Raw genomic sequence first — 17,154 nt, 5'->3', positions numbered from 1 at the left:
GAGAGGTTTGAATTCATTTTATGCAAGCAGCATGTGTAGGCTACTGTCTAATATCATGGCAACTTAAACAATTTTTTGAGGCAAAACCACTCTTGAGAAACTTTCTCTTCTACTTTAAAAAGATATGATGGACTCTGAAAAACAAACTGAGGTTTCTAGAGGGGAGGAGGGGCGGGGGATGGGTTAGCCTGGTGATGGGTATTAAAGAAGGCACATTCTGCATGGAGCACTGGGTGTTATGAACAAACAATGAATCATGGAACACTACACCAAAACAAATGATGTAATATATGGTGATTAACATAACAATAAAAAATTTAAAAAAACAGATAAAAAAAGATATGTAAAAATTATTAATGCCTGTGTTAATGTGTGGTACCCAGGAGATTACTAATTGCTAGTTAGTTATTTTAAATTCATTAGATATTTACTCAGTGGCTGTATGAGCCTAGTCCCAGGCTATGTACTTTTAGAAAAATTCACCTTACGTATGTTGCCCTATCAATGCTTCCTAGGAAGCAAGATTATGGACATAGTTTGATATGAAAACACTTTTTTTCAAAGCACTAGATAGGGATGCCTGGGTGGCTCAATCAGTTAAGTGTCTGTCTTAGGCTCAGGTCCTGGGTCTTGGGATGGAGTCCCATGTCAGGCTCCTTGCTCAGCGGGGAGCCTGCTTCTCCCTCTGCCTGGCCACTCCCCCTGCTGGTGCGCGCGCGCTCTCTCTCTCTCAAATAAATAAGTAAAATATTAAAATATATATATTTAACATATAAGTGGCATTACATGCTATATCACAACTCTAGCTCTCCGTATACTTTTGACAGGATCAGCTCTTAATTTGTGAAGCCAAGTGCAAAATGAAAGTGGGGTCTTCCTGTTCAAAAATTATCATTAAGAATTTCAGATAGTGACAGCAGAGCATTAAACTAAGCCTGAGGCCTTCTTAGTAAGGGGGCCTGTGAAGCCAGACCTGCCAATGGAGACAGCCAGATGAGTGTGGATGACCTGTGTTTAGGGCAGAACTTTCCAGTCTAGGCACAGTCCACCAATGTGCTGATCATGGATGAGACACCAGTTAATGGTCATGAATCCTGACATAGGTATATAAAGTTACAACATGTGTATAATAACTTTGTATAATATTTATCTGACATTATATTCACACAGACATGTGTATAAATAAATACGTAAAATAGAGTTCTGAAAACTTCTGGTATGATAGCCTTGGGCAAATTAACTAGAATAAGATCAATTGTCACTATCCATAAATCATATTATCCATCATGTTATGCATCAGTTCAACAAATATTCTCTCGGCACCCCCCCTGTGCCAGACAATCTTTGTGGTGTAGGGATACAACAGAGAACAAAATAAACATAATCGCTGCTCTCAGAGAGCTTTTATACTATTGAATTTCTGAAATTTTGACTAATTTTCTCAGGCTCAACTTTGTATTTTTGCTTTCATGTTGAAACCCCTAGTTTTCTGGTTTTATTAAGACCAGAAGCTATTCTTGTCACTATTTAGAACTGAGTAGAACCAGGACTCCATGGAAAAGAATGCACGGAAAGTCTGCCCTTGAGAGATTTCCAAGCTGAGGACAATCCTAGGAGCACGTCCCATGAGGCCAAAAGGCTCATTTACTTAACAGCAATTCATGGGAAAGAAGACAGCCCCCTTATCTTTGGTCAGAGGACACTAACCATAATCCTGAGTGACAAAGGATTGCCCTGAAAGTCAACAGCATCCATCTTGCAGAAATCAACAACCCTTGCTTTTCACCCTTTCAAAGAATTTACTGGTCTGGTTTGGCCTTTCTGTGCCACATTCCATTCCAGAACCCCAGCTAAAATGTTCTCAAGGGCTGACCAGAGATTCCTCCTCCTTTCTCTGTGTTGGTACAACTTGACCGCTGCTTGACATCAAGGTCAACTGGAGATTGGGAACAGTTATGTAACTGCATTGTAAATTGAATTAGTGCTGTACCCGAGCCCAGACCGAGTAACCGGGGCAGCTCCAAGCCAGCGCAGCAGCGTGTCCCCGGGAGACGGCATCAGAGGGCCTGCTTGCCTTTGCCAGTGAGAGGAGAAAAAGAACACAACCCAGCTTTCCCCAGCCCCTTCAAAGCCTGGGCCGGCCGCTGCCCTGTCCCGGGGACAGGAAGACAGAGGCAGTCAGAGGGAGGTGGTGTCAGTGTGGCAGGCAGGCACTGAGAGACTGCTGCATGTTAGTATACACATACTTAGAATGAGAAAAAGAAACTATTTTTAATATCAGAAAAGACGCCACCCAGAGAGGAGAAATAAGGCTTCCTCATGTGGAGGAAAAAAGCCCCTGGCAATCTTCTGTGCATTGGAGGATGGGCAAGAGAGCATACGCAGGACCATCCCCCTTCTACCAGTGACTGGTTGTTCTGGGGACAGTATGTGCACACAGCTCTTAAAGGCTAGGGCTGAAACATTTTTTAGTGCCTTTGATGACCTGAGTCATTCTCCCCCTAAGTAAGATGTCACGCAGGACAGAGGGGAAAATAGTCTGTGGGTTTTCTTTACAGGCAAAATGAATACAGAGGTAACTTTTTTTTTTTTAAAGATTTATTTACTTATTTTGGAGGGGGGGAGGGGCAGAAGGAGATGGGGAGAGTCCTCAAGCAGACTCCCCGCTGAGCATGGAGCCTGATGATGGGCTCCATCCCAAGACCCTGAGCTCATGATCTGAGCTGAAATGAAGAGTCGGATGCTTAATCAACTGCACTGCCCAGGTGCCCCTACAGAGGCAACTTTTGAAAAAGAAAGGAAAAAAAAAAGAGGTACTGGGATCTTATCATGACCTTGGTATATGCTAGCATGGCCATCTTTTAGAAGAAGGTGAGGAAAGGCAGAATAATGTAAAAGCTGAAAGCTTGGCCCGAGTGGTCCACTGATGGGACCTGACCACAGCTTCACCTCGTACTAAGTGCTTGAGGTGTGGCCAGGTTCTTAAACCCCTTCTAAGCTCCAGCTTCCTCATCTGTAAAAAGGAATCCTGACAGTACCGACCTCAAAGGGCTTTTGTGAAATTCAATAAAGTCTAATGAGTTAGTATTTGAAAATTAGTAGCATGAACACTTGCAAATACTAACAATACTAGCTAATAGTTATTGGATGTACTAAGTGGTTTACACGTATTAACCTATTTGTTTTTCATAATAATCCTGTGAAAGACAGAGAAGTTTAGTAAATTTCCACAGGTTGCATATCTAGTAAGTGGCCGAGCCAGGATGTGAAGGCCGCCAGTGGCTTTGGCATTCTTGTTCTAACATAGGGTTGTGGTAAGGAAGGCATTAGGGCTCATGAGGGAGCGGAAGGGGCAAGGTGGAACAGAATAAGACAAGCTCCCAGGATAAGTTCATTTCCCATAACTCTGTGAGTCATAAGTGTGAAGAATCGATTAAAATGACCCCCCAATTAAAATGATCCCTGAAATGGGTGAACATTAATTATATGGGCCAATCTCCTTACCGGTTATTCTTCTGCGGGTCCATTACATGTTCATGACTCTCATGGATCCATCTTTAGCTCCTTCTGTTCTCTGCCTGTATGCTTTGCCTGAAGTGAGCCTTAAGTCCATCATACTTCTATCTTCAAAATATTTCCATCTGCCTTCTAGCTATCTTTACCTTCCATCTTCTCTCCTCACATGTACCCTTCCCTCGCACTTATACCTCCAACGAAGGCCTGGGTATTTTTGTGACCACCCAACAGAGCCTAACTGAGTTTCCCACCAGCAATGGAGGAACATCACCATTTTTGCAGATCTTCAGCAGCCCTGAAATGTTTTTGTCGTGTGGCAGGTGTGAAATGGTGTTTCACTTCTTTAACGGGCATCTTCCTGACTGCTAACAAGGTCAGGAATCTGTCAGTTGGGAACATTTCCTTCTGTGTGGAATCCCTGTCCTTCAGAACTGTAGAGTGTTGGTCTTTTCTTAGTTTTAGGAAACTTTTTTGGTATATTAGGGAACTAAAGATATTATTTCACAAATACTTTTGTATATTAGGGATCTTAAGATAATTAAGAAATACATTTTCTAGTATATTTTAAAATTTACTTATATCCCTTCCCACAACATATTTTAAAATGTTAGGTATCCAGGTAAGTGCTTCTCCTAATGAATCAGCATTTTTACCTCTTCCAAAGTTGTCTCCAACTCATGACTGTGCAAGCATAATCTCCCAAATTTTCTGGTCATATTTTTGTTGTTTTATCTTCATTTATTTATTTATTATTTATTTATGTTTAAGTAGGCACCATGCCCAGTGTGGAGCCCAATGCGGGGCTTCAACTCATGACCCCGAGATCAAGAGCTGAGCTGAGATCAAGAATCAGATGCTTAACCAACTGAGCCACCCAGGAGACCCTTTATTGTTTTATTTTTAAAATTTAGATACTTAAGCTGTCTGATTTTCATATGTGGCATATTGTAGTTATCCCATTTTTTCCCTTCTAGATATTTCAGCAATATTCATTAAGTGAATGTTACTTTTGCCATGAAATAAAATGTCATCTTTGCCCTATATTAAGTTCCCATGAGTACTTGGATCTATTTTCTCTTCCCTATTCAGTTCCATTCTTACACACCTCTTTGGGTGCTATTATCATAGCTGTATGTGTATGATAATATTAAGTTTTAATGTCTGGCAGGGCCGGTACCCCAGAGGTATTTAGTTGCCTGGGTCTCTTTTCCACCAGAACCAGTGTCCTATAGTCACACCTTCTGAGTGTGTGCCAAAGTGGCAGTGTTCTCTGTGTGAGCATGAGCAGACGATGTTGTTCTTTTGCCTTATCCATGGAATGGGACAAAATGACCAAAAAATAGAGTGATTTAGGAGGCCCTATTGCATTGCAGTTCAGTGCCTGAACTCTGGAGGCAGACTGCCCGGTTTGCGTCCCTGCACCAGCACCCATTAGCAATGTGCCTGGTACAAGACACTGCTCTTATCTAACCTCAATGGCCCTTATTACAGGAAGGGAGAGCATCAAAGTACTCAACTACCGAGGCGTGTAGTTACGATTAGATTAGGTAGTACACATAAAAGCCCTCAGCACCCTCCCTGGTGAATAGTGTTAAGTGTTCTTGTCGATAATTCTGCCCTTCACGATGCCAGGCCTAGGGATACAGCAGGGTAGCAGGCAAGGCCGCTGGTTCTTCCACAAACCCAGTAGATCAGCAGGAGAAGCACAGACTGGGAAAGTGCTATGGAGAAAATAAATGGCGAGGTAATAGTGACCGAGAAAACGCCTCTCTGGGGAGGTGACAAAGACTGAAGGAGCAATCAACAGGACGGGAGTACCCAGAGCAGGAAAAGTCGGGGCAGAGTCCCTGAAGCAAAACGGAGCTCACTGTGTTCAAGAAGCAAAATGAGAGCTTGAGAATAGTAACAGGGGCCTTGGCTAGGCTGGAGCCAGGCTTGCCTGGTTCTGGTGAGTAGAGGAAGGCAACACCCATCTCCCACAATTCTGTTTTTATCCATTGGTTTACACTGGGCCTGAAGAGCATGCTGAAACTGAAGCCTGTCCATCGTTGGGATTCAGGCATCAGATGTGTTAAATAGATGGAGATGGCCCCAACAAGGGAAGAAAATGTTATTTATTTATTATTTATTTATTTATTTATTTAATTTTTTTGAAGATTTTATTTATTTGAGAGAGAGAGAGAGAGTGAGAAAGAGAGAGAGAGCATAAGCAGGGAGGGGTAGAAGGAGAGGGAGAAGCAGACTCCCCTCTGAGCAGGGAGCCCATTGCAGGACTTGATCCCAGGACCCTGGCATCATGACCTGAGCCAAAGGCAGATGCTTAACCAACTGAGCCACCCAAGTGCCTGGGAAGAAAATTTTAAAAAGTGAACCCAAACCAGAAACAAACCTGAGCGCTGCGGGAGAGGGAAGGTTCCAAGTTAATGACAAAGGACACCATAAGTCATCTTTTTTTTTAAATTTTTTATTGTTATGTTAATCACCATACACTACATCATTAGTTTTTGATGTAGTGTTCCATGATTTATTGTTTGTGCATAATACCCAGTGCTCCACGCAGAACGTGCCCTTTTTAATACCCATCACCAGGCTAACCCATCCCCCCACCCCCCTCCCCTCTAGAACCCTCAGTTTGTTTTTCAGAGTCCATTGTCTCTCATGGTTCGTCTCCCCCTCCGACTTACTCCCCCTCCATTCTTCCCCTCCTGCTATCTTCTTCTTTTTTTTTTCTTAACATATATTGCATTATTTGTTTCAGAGGTACAGATCTGTGATTCAACAGTCCTGCACAATTCACAGCACTCACCATAGCACATACCCTCCCCAATGTCTATCACCCAGCCACCCCCCCCCTCCCCCCCCCCCCCCCCCCCCAACCCCCCCTTTTTTTTCTGAGATTAGGAATTCCTCAGATCAGTGAGGTCATATGATACATGTCTTTCTCTGATTGACTTATTTCACTCAGCATAACACCCTCCAGTTCCATCCACGTCGTTGCAAATGGCAAGATCTCATTCCTTTTGATGGCTGCATAATATTCTGTTGTGTATATATACCACTTCTTCTTTATCCATTCATCTGTCGATGGACATCTTGGCTCTTTCCACAGTTTGGCTATTGTGGACATTGCTGCTATAAACATCGGGGTACACATAGCCCTTCGGATCCCTACATTTGTATCTTTGGGTAAATACCCAGTAGTGCAATGGCTGGATCGTATGGTAGCTCTATTTTCAACTGTTTGAGGAACCTCCACACTGTTTTCCAGAGTGGTTGCACCAGCTTGCATTCCCACCAACAGTGTAGGAGGGTTCCCCTTTCTCCACATCCCCGCCAACATCTGTCATTTCCTGACTTGTTAATTTTAGCCATTCTGACTGGTGTGAGGTGGTATCTCATGGAGGTTTTGATTTGGATTTCCCTGATGCCGAGTGATGTGGAGCACTTTTTCATGTGCCTGTTGGCCATTTGGATGTCTTCTTTGGAAAAATGTCTGTTCATGTCTTCTGCCCATTTCTTGATTGGATTATTTGTTCTTTGGGTGTTGAGTTTGATAAGTTCTTGATAGATTTTGGATACTAGCCCTTTATCTGATATGTCATTTGCAAATATTTTCTCCCATTCTGTCGGTTGTCTTTTGGTTTTGTGGACTGTTTCTTTTGCTGTGCAAAAGCTTTTTATCTTGATGAAATCCCAATAGTTCATTTTTGCCTGGGCTTCCCGTGCCTTTGGCGATGTTTCTAGCAAGAAGTTGCTGCGGCTGAGGTCGAAGAGGTTGCTGCCTGTGTTCTCCTTTAGGATTTTGATGGATGTCCTGTCTCACATCTAGGTGTTTCAACAATTTGGAGTCTATTTTTGTGTGTGATGTAAGGAAATGGTCCAGTTTCATTCTTCTGCTGTGGCTGTCCAATTTCCCCAACACCATTTGTTGAAGAGACTGTCTTTTTTCCATTGGACATTCTTTCCTGCTTTGTCAAAGATGAGTTGACCATAGAGTTGAGGGTCCATTTCTGGGCTCTCTGTTCTGTTCCACTGATCTATGAGGACACCATAAGTCATCTTGACCCGGACACCCTTGTGTTGTGTTTGCTTGCCTAAAATAAAGGTGGGTGTGCCCACTGAAGACTTGGAGCATTAAATACCATGGGATCCAAACATCCCTCTTGGGGACTCTACCCCAGCACCAAGCTAAGCTTAAAACGGGAGTGTCTCCACCACACATTGCAAGAGCCGTGCAAAGATCTCCAGCCCTGGGGCAGAGCCACCATCATGCAGTTTCACCACACTGGGCACCACTGATTTGCAGCTCTGTGGAAGCATCTGTCACAATAAGAATACAGTTTTAAGAATAAAGTTGTAACTTCAGAAACTCCAGCACACTGGTTTGGCTGGCCAGCATTTAGAAGAAATGGTGAAGTCTGATTGAGGCACACATGAGCATATATCCCCATGAATTCTTAGAAGTGTTTAGAGAGGGGTCTATTAGTCTGGCCTTCTCAGCTAAGCAGGTGGGAGTTTGGAACCACCATACACATTTCAACAAACCTAAATTTATCTATATTTCATGGTTGAACTGAGAATCATTATGGATAGATGAAAACTATCAGGCCATCATGTTTTCCTTTAAAAACAAGGGATTTTTTTCAATCTCGTCTTCAGTTTGTCTCCCTATTGGTCTTCCTAGAAAGTGATCATGAGAAAGAGAGGTTGGCATTTTAAAAATAAACCAGAAGCATAATCAGTGTTTTATCTGACTTACATAGGGATGGCCTACCAGATACCCTACCGAATGGGTACCACTTTGCTTTGGATAGAAACCCTCCCAACCTCCACCCAACTCCCACACTTGGTTTGTGATACCAAATCTCAGAAGAATTTAACATAGTGGCATGGCATGGAGACATATGTTATTCCTAAAATTGCTTCTTGGGTATCCTTTACTAGTTCCCCTTGACCCCCAGACCTCAACAAGTTTGCTTTCCCTCATAGACAAGCACACATACCAATGATTATCAGATTAGATTATTTGATTTTTGAGAACCAAGGACTGCTTAGTTCATCTTGGCCAAGTAATGTTTGCTGAATAAATGGATTTATTTCACACTCTACATTGTTTACAAATCTCTTTCATTATCTCTTTTGACCTTCCCAAATACCAGGTAAGAATGGAAGACAAACAAGTATTATTTTTATTTAGCAGATGAGTAAAACTCACTTTAGAAAGGTTAAGGGACACACTCAAAATCTTGCTACAAGGAAATGACAGAGGCAGAACTTGGATGCACATTTTCTGCTACAAGATTTTATATTTTTTCCATAGAGTTCAGACATTTGTCATCTACCTAATCAAAATGACCCCCATCTCTGCTGAAACAGCCCAAGCTTCTCCTTGTACCTTTCACAGATATTTATATTTTATTCTCAACTTCTCATCTTCCTGCTCCTTTCCAGACACGAACATGGTGCTGCCCACAGACATGACATAACCAGAACTTACAGCTGGAAATAAGGAGATCTGGGCTTTTCTACGGGACCTTCACAGATGCCAAAAATAAAGTACAACATGTATTATTTCTCCTAGAGGAGGTTACAATCTAATCTTCTCATTGTTTGAAGACCTAATGAAGCAAACTCCCTCTTGAGTTGCCTAAAATGCTGGCCAGTTCAGTGACGAGCTCCCCGCGAAGTAGACAGCAGTCCACGGGAGCCACACCACTCTCCGAGTATGCTTTCTCATCTGTGGATGCATCGGGGCCTAAACTGAGCCAATTGTTTCATACATTTCCTTACTGCCCCCCCTTCTGCCCCTGGTTTGGTCTTTTTCCCAGGCTGTAGACCCTTCATGGCTCCAGAAAGACAACCATCTGTAAATTCCTGGATCCCCCTTCAATGCCCTGTGTGGACCCTATGGATCTCAATGCTGAAGGAAAGTAGGAAAAGCCACGGAGACATGTTAAATATTGCACTACCACCTGAGGCCTTTTGTTTTTTAAAATTTTCAACGGGGATCGAATGTACATTTAGACCTTCACCAGACAACAGGTTTCTCTTTCTCTGTAGGGTCCTGCCAATACTTCAAGCAATGAGGAGGCAGGTCAGTGCCAGGTTTGTGTGGTAAACCTGGGGGGAATGTGGGAAAGGGGAAGAAAGGCCAAGTCTTCAAAGGTGTGATTTAATTTTAAAAATGCTTATGCTGCTCTTTATAAGAATATCCATTTAACTGGATTTCTTTCTTGCTGACAAAAGAGGCAATTGTTGTATATAAAATAAATCTGATTAAAACTCTTTCTCTGTTCCTTTCAAGGTAAAGGATGCAGAGCCCGGGGCCAGAACACATTTGGATTCCTAGTGTGTGCAAATCATTGTTTATGGGGCGTCTGGTGCCAGGACCCACAGAAGGCTCTTGTACTGCCCTGTGAAAGTAGAGGGAATGGAAAGCTTTTCCTTCTGCATAAAAAGTTTATTTTATTTCTCATTCTCTTTCACAGTGGTAGCTATTACTTTGTAATTTTCTTGGCATTTTGTTGGCAGCCCCAAATGACAGAAATAATATCCCTTGCTTACAGTGTACAGTTCAGATTCATTTTGTTCAGCTCAAGTCTCCACATACAATAAAGGCGGCAGCTGCTAGACCTTATGCAGAGGTCTCAACTGGAGCAAGTTCCTTTAAGCAAGTTCTTAATCAGAAGGCAGAGCAAGTTCAGACCCTTTCCTTTCCTCTCTCCCAGCAGGGTTTTTAGAACACAGCCAATAGCAAGAAAGGAATACAGCTTTAGTAATGATCATTGACATCTCTTCTCTTCAGCATCCAACCTAGTAAACAACCTCTTTCAGGCCAGTCAAGTACCATTTCCTATAATCCTGTCTGCATGGTGTTATCTGGACAGTGGGAGATCATGAGTCATAAACCCAGGGCAAAGTGTCAGGCCTGAGATAACCAAGTGTTTGAGAATGGGTGCAGGCTCCCAGGATGTGGGTCAGGTGTGAGGAGCCGCCAGGAGCCGGGTACCATTAAGTCAATGGTTTTGTCAGAGAAAGAAGTCAGAAATCCAGGCAGGCCCACACAGGTCCAGGTGTATGCGGACACTAGTGGTCAAGAGAAGTGGTGTGCTTCCAACCAAGAGGCGCAAATGCTAACAGACAAGGTGCCGAATGTCTGAGTAGATGGCCACGAATCAGGGGACCCATGGTGGCCAGAAGAACACAACAAAGCCAGTGTGAGAGCAGCTTGGCTTCTATATCAGATGCCACCTCTCTGCAGCCAAAGGACTTCGATATGCTACTTCTGTTAAGCAAAGGAACAAGAGCCTTGTGCAGCTTGCCTAGAGCCTTCAGAGGCAGACAAGCACATTGGATCACTGATGCTGAATATGGCCTTGGCTGGGATGATGCCTTCCTGGAAATATAAAGCGTGAATTCATGCCCTCTTTACTTAAAGCAGTTAATGCGTAATGAAGTTATGGAGAAGCCTAAACCCTACAGTACCATGACTGGCTTTCAAAGTGGCCATATTTGCAGGTAAGTAAACCAAGACCCAGGTAAATGCACTGCTTTACCCAGGGAGGGCGAGCCAGGGACAGAATATAAGGCTTCACACCCATTGCTTATCCCATTTGGCACAATTTAAGACTTGAGTCAGCAAGGTTAATCCTGTTAACCCAGAGTCTTCTAGGATCTGTGTCTAAAGGGGGATCCATCAGTGGTCACGACTTTTGGGTTTATCTGTGAAGGGCTTATTTTTCCCTTGGTGGGACCAAGGGAATGGGAGATGCCAATCATCACCAATGCCCTCATTCTTACAGGTCGAAGCACCTGGTAAGGCACTCACAAGCCTACTATGAAGCCGGGCCACCAGAAACCTGAGAGTCATGCTCATGATGGCTTGAGCTCCAGATGTCATGTGTGCTCCAGTATTAGAGAAAGTGGTGGCAAGTGTCTCAGACATAGCCTGTGCTATCTGGACGACCGATAGGAATAACATATAAAGTCCCTTAATTGGGTACAATGACTATGATTTTGCAATATAGGCATTTATAAGCAGCGGAAGAGAGTAAGAGGTAGTTTGTGGGTGATATTGAGTGATAAAATAATACTGATGATGATGATCTGATGATGGTTATAGGGGTGGTCGTTTTTTTTAAAGTCAATTAATTAACATATAGTGTATTATTAGTTTCAGAGGTAGAGTTCAGTGATTCATCAGTTGCATACAACACCCAGTGCCCATTACATCAAATGCCTTCCTTAATGCCCATCACCCAGTTACCCTATTCCCCCACCATCAACCCTCAGTTTGTTTCCTAGAGTTCAGAGTCTCTAATGGTTTGTCTCCCTCTCTGATTTTGTCTTATTTCATTTTTACGGGTGGTAGTTTTAATTAGAGGAAGGAGGAGGAAGACGAGGAGGAGGAGGAGATATGCAGAATCTAACTTAGACGTAATAGGCTAAACAAGCTGGAATTCACCTTTGGGATAGGAAGAGATGGCTGCCTGGGGACAGGGACCAGGTCTTTTTCCTGACTTCATGCCCAGGGTCTTGCCCCGTACCTGGCCCTGCATAGATGTGCTAGTCACAGTATAGAAATAGAATGAACTGGTGACCGTGACCCATGGCCATGCCAAGGAGGGTGTGCGAGCAGCACGAATTGCGTGCCACTGGGTGGCAGAGTCTGTGGCATGGACTTGAGATAAACTGTGGTTTGGCACTGGTCCATCCTTACCTCGCTCATTTTTTTGAGGCAAGCGGTTTTTGCCTCATTGATTTTCACTGCTCATCGGGTTCCATTAAGCCTATTCATTAGTGATGGCTTCATTCCCTTCCCACATACTCTGTCTCCTGAATGACATTTCTTTGTGTCATTAGCACGGACCATGATTGCGGGGTATCAACGGAATGTGGCGTTTCCAGCAGGGCCTGCTGGCTGGCCAGTACCACTCGGCTCTGTCACACGGGTACTCACAGGGAGGAAACAGCAGTTTTAATACAAAGAACGAAGAGCACTGGTTGTCACACTGACATGATAGTTCTAGTCTCTTTCTCTCACTCTTTTGTTCTCAATGATGCACACATTTATGCTAGAATGCCCTTCTGTATCACGTTACAAAAACCCCAAACCTGTTCTTTCTCCTGAATTCATTTTCCCGTTGGAACCCCTCTCGCCCCTTCAGCAAAATGTAAGGGCCAGGATCACCTGTGACTCCTTGCTTTGCGCTTCCCCACATCGGACCAGGCACCAGGAGCCAGCCAGGCTTCCAGAGAAACAGAGCAGGAACCCTCCCCTCTGTCCCTGGCCACTGCCACCGCTCCTGTGATCTTTCACCTGGACCTCGCCCCCTGCCACTTTCCTGGGCTTCAGACTCTTCCAGATCTTTCCAACTCCTCCTCTCTGGGGACAATGAGGGTACAGAGTGGAAAGGTCATGGGGGAATACAGACTCCAGTCCTGATAGCAAGCATTTAGTGAGCACTTTCTATGTGCCAGGCACCAATATTGACGTGACCTCATTTAATCCTCACAAATACCCCAAGGTGGGTGCTATAATTATGTCCGTTCGACAGGTAAGAGAGCTGATGCTAAGAAATTTTAAGTAACAGACATATACAGGTCACATACTAGAAAGCGGCAGAACTGGGACCCAGCTTGTCTTTCTCTGAAATCCTTGTGGTTTTTATTACAACCATCTATCTGCCTTTCTAGATGCTCACGATCAGAGTTTCAGAATCATCTGGAGGGCTCATGAGACACCGCCCCCCAAGCCCCTACAGCTTCTGATTCAGTACATCTGGGATGAGGCAAGAGTTCGAGAATTTGCATTCCTAACTAGTTCCCAGGTGACGCTGACCCCCCGGGGCCACACACTCACAGAGAGCTAGAGCTGAAGGGGCATTGGTTTGGAGCCCTTCCTCCTTAGACAAAGGTGGGGCGGGGGGTGGGCAGAGCTGAGAAGCAGGCTCCCCACTGAGCAGGGAGCCCACTGGGGCTTGATCCCTGGAATCCAGGATCATGACCTGAGCTGAAGGCAGAGAGGTTTAACCAACTGAGCCACCTGGGCGCCCCAAGATAACTCTTCATTTTCCAAAGTTTTCAAATTGGCCTACACGCATTCACTAGTATGTTACTAACAGTTTTCATTTCTACCTGTCAGTATTATAGCCGGTTCACTTCTCACTTTTTCTTTGCACCTTCTCTTCTTTTTTGTTGCTCATTCTTTCAAGGTTTGTCTGTTTAATTAGTCCTTAAAAACGCCACTTTCTGGTATAATCTTTTTCTGTTTATTTCTATGGTTGATTTCTTTCTTCCTTCCCCCCCCCCCCCCCCCCCCCAGTTTAAGTTGGATGCGCAGATCCTTACTAGTGTTTTTCCATTTCTTTTGAGAGCCTTTACAGCTGTGCGTGTCCCCTGAATTTCACGTTATCTTACTCTCATGATGGCTTGTTTCTCGTGTGTCTTTCAATATATTTGAGCAACCTAAGTCTGCTGGAATTCAGGAGGGCCTCAATTCAGACGCAGCAGAGGATTTTCTCTGGTTTTGGCCGGGTGCCCAGGGCACTGACTCTCCTGGGTTAATTTCTCGGTTTAGGGCTTCCCAGCTCACGCAGGTGGTACACATTTAAACCTCAAATCCACACAAGGGCAGGGCTGTGGTGATGAATTCTCAGGACAGACCTTTTTATTTTTGCTTCCTCCTGGATTTAAAGCCACCTCCTTCAGAAGGTAGGCGGAATGTTTCCTCTCCCCTCCTTTCAGTGAGTGGGTAGCGCTCCAGGGGCCCTGAGTTTGTGCGGCTTCTCGGTTCCTGTGCTCTCCCTTGCATTGGCTGCTCTGTCTTGTCTCCTCTACCTCGTGAAGCCATTAAAACGCCATATTGGTAGATGGCCTCAGGGAGATTTGGTGCTCGTGTTATTTGAAATAATTGCTGGCTTTTTTATATTTGGTGTCTAGGGGTTTTCCTTACTGCGTTGCTAGTTTGGCTATGCGTGCCTCAAGGAAAAAAATCTGTACTCTTTCAAAACCGTGTATATGTGTTGAGGTATAAAAAGAGGTTATTTTCAGACCTAGTTTACCTTGTCGGAAATTGAGTTAACCTTAGTCTCTCTTTAGCACGTTATTGTCTTTTCTCTGTAGTACTCACCAGTACCTGAATTTATTTTATTTATCCGTGTGTTTATTTTCTGTTTCTCCTCTTCCAGTTAAAGGTAAATAATTTCATGGCAGGGATTCTCTTATTTCCTGGTGCATTTAATTATTTGGAATAGTTGCTGTCATAAATTAAGAGTCAATAAAAATATGTTGATTAACATATAGATACATCATGGAGTATTCCTACGCTGGACTGTATCCTATGCAAACTTTTAAAATAACTATATTAAAATTATTAGTATAAAAAGTACAAATCATTAAGGTAGAAAAGCAGATTATAAACCGCCTGTATAATATGAATCCCATTATAAACTACGTGTGTGTGTGTGTGTGTGTGTGTGTGTGTGTGTGTGTGTGTGTGTGTTGAAAACTCTCTGGAAGGATACAGAGACACACAGACAAATTAACTATTGCTAGTTAGTGGGCTTTTACATAATTTTGTTTCCATCTTAGTATTTTACACCAAGCACATCTGATAGCATTTTTTATAATCAAAGGAGGGGGGAAAACCCTCATTTAAAGGTGTGAGGTATTTGCTTTTCCAGGCGTATATTACAGATGAAGCTTCATTTTGTCTTCCTCCTCAAGACTCAGCTTTAAATTACATGCATTTGTTTTAACTGTTCTTGAAAAGTAAGGCCCTTTCAGGCTTCTTCCTTGCTATTACTCCACTCAGTATAAGGGTGTTTCCTTAACAGTAATGTCTTTTAACTTCTCACTACACGCACCACATTTATGTAAGGATCTGCTGGCGCTCCAGTTAAGTCTGTTCTAGATTTGATACTTTTATCACCTTTAGTTCTGTTACCCTTGTTTTGGGGGAAGAAGAGATACCAAAATATGTGGTACGCTGACCTCGTGAGGGGGAAAGGGATGTCATAGATCCTTTTTCTCCTCCAGCACTCCAGTTTTGTCCACATACATTTTGACTCTATTTTTATGCTAGGGATCATCTACCTTTGTTCCAAGAATAGCCAAAAATACTGTGAATTAATCCCCTTCTTTCTCAATTGGCTACAATTTACATCAAAGATAAAATGCAGAGCTGGGGACATAAGGTAAGAATCAGTTTTTGCCCTTCAAGCCCACAGAGATGTTTAAAAATATCATAACAATATGGCGTCATCAGTTATATGTGTGAAACGCTTTCGGAATTCACAGAAAGTGCTTGCTGGATGCATGAAGAGGAAGCCGGGATTTGCCTACTGGTTTGTTTTTTTTTTTTTTTGCAGCCTTACCCACTGCTCTTACCATTTTGCTCTAAGCAACATTAACATCGCACTTGTGTCCACAAACATCGGCCATGTTTTGTGCTCTTACTTCAACTCTACCCTCTGCCTAGAATTTCCCATTTTCCGTTTTCCAGGCAAATTGCTACTTATCCTTTACAATGTGGATCAGGCATCACCTCCTTCAGGAAACTCTTCTAACAGCCTGTTCCCAGGCAGGGTGGTGTTAGGTGTCCGTTCATTCATACAGCAAGCCTTTACTGCACCCCTATAGTGTACCAGTCACTGTGCCAGGTGCAGAGGGACGGTGGTGAAAGGAAAGGTGGCATCCTGTTCCCAGGATTCTTAGCTCCTAATGAGGGTGACCGGCAGTGAGCAAAACACACAAACCAGTGAGTGAAACAGAGACCGCTGACGACCACTGGTATGACAAAAATAAGCCTGAGGTTCAGAGAGGACCTGAGACCAGAGGTAGAGGAGGGTACAGTCATGCACGGAGCCGGGAAAGCATGTTATGGGAAGGGAGAAACCTACAAAAAGGCCTCCTCTTGCTCTCACAGTACCCAGTATTTCTCTCTAGGTTAGCTTTTACCTGTTCTACTCTAAGTCTCTGCTTAGAGGTCTCTCCTCTCAGGCTGAACCGTGAGTTCCTTATGGAGGGAGAGAACATCCTTCATCTTTGTCTCCATTGCTGGGGGCTTAGTGCTCAGTGCATGCTTGCTGAATGAAGGGGGTTAGGTGGATAAATGGATGGATGAAGGGAGAGGCAAAGAAGGAATGTGGAAATTTTTGAGTGGCTTTACAGACAAAGTGACCTTTCAATTGTTTTTTTGGGGGGGGAGGGAAGGCATTTTTTTCTTTCAGAATGGATACACTGAGGAAAGGGACCTTAGGCAGAGGCAAAAGAATTGACAAAGGTAAATGGAATTTAAATACATATTGGGTAGAGGGTGCAACAAATACTTGTCTAGGGAAGAGGAAGAGGAAGTGGTAAAAGAGACAAAATTAGAGATGGACAAGAAGGTTGGCCCCATCAGAAGTGCGGCCATGGTGTTACTTGGTGTTCCTTTATGGCAGATACTGTTGAGCTAATCAGGTACTTTGACAATTGTGTACATTGAGGTAACCCTCCCTGCTAAGCCCCCAACGTCTTAGTGGCTTAAGAGAACTGAAATTCTTTTCTGGCTGATGAATGCAGGTATTTATTACATAGTCTGTCCAGAAGACTATTCAGGGGCCCATTCTCCTCTCCTCATGTGGCCCCTCTAAT

The sequence above is a fragment of the Callorhinus ursinus genome, unplaced genomic scaffold (assembly GCF_003265705.2).
Source record: "Callorhinus ursinus isolate GAN/ISIS: 27379988/994484 unplaced genomic scaffold, GSC_fseal_2.0 scaffold23, whole genome shotgun sequence".
In the NCBI taxonomy this organism is placed as follows: domain Eukaryota; kingdom Metazoa; phylum Chordata; class Mammalia; order Carnivora; family Otariidae; genus Callorhinus; species Callorhinus ursinus.
Note: the sequence above shows the minus strand (reverse complement) of the source record.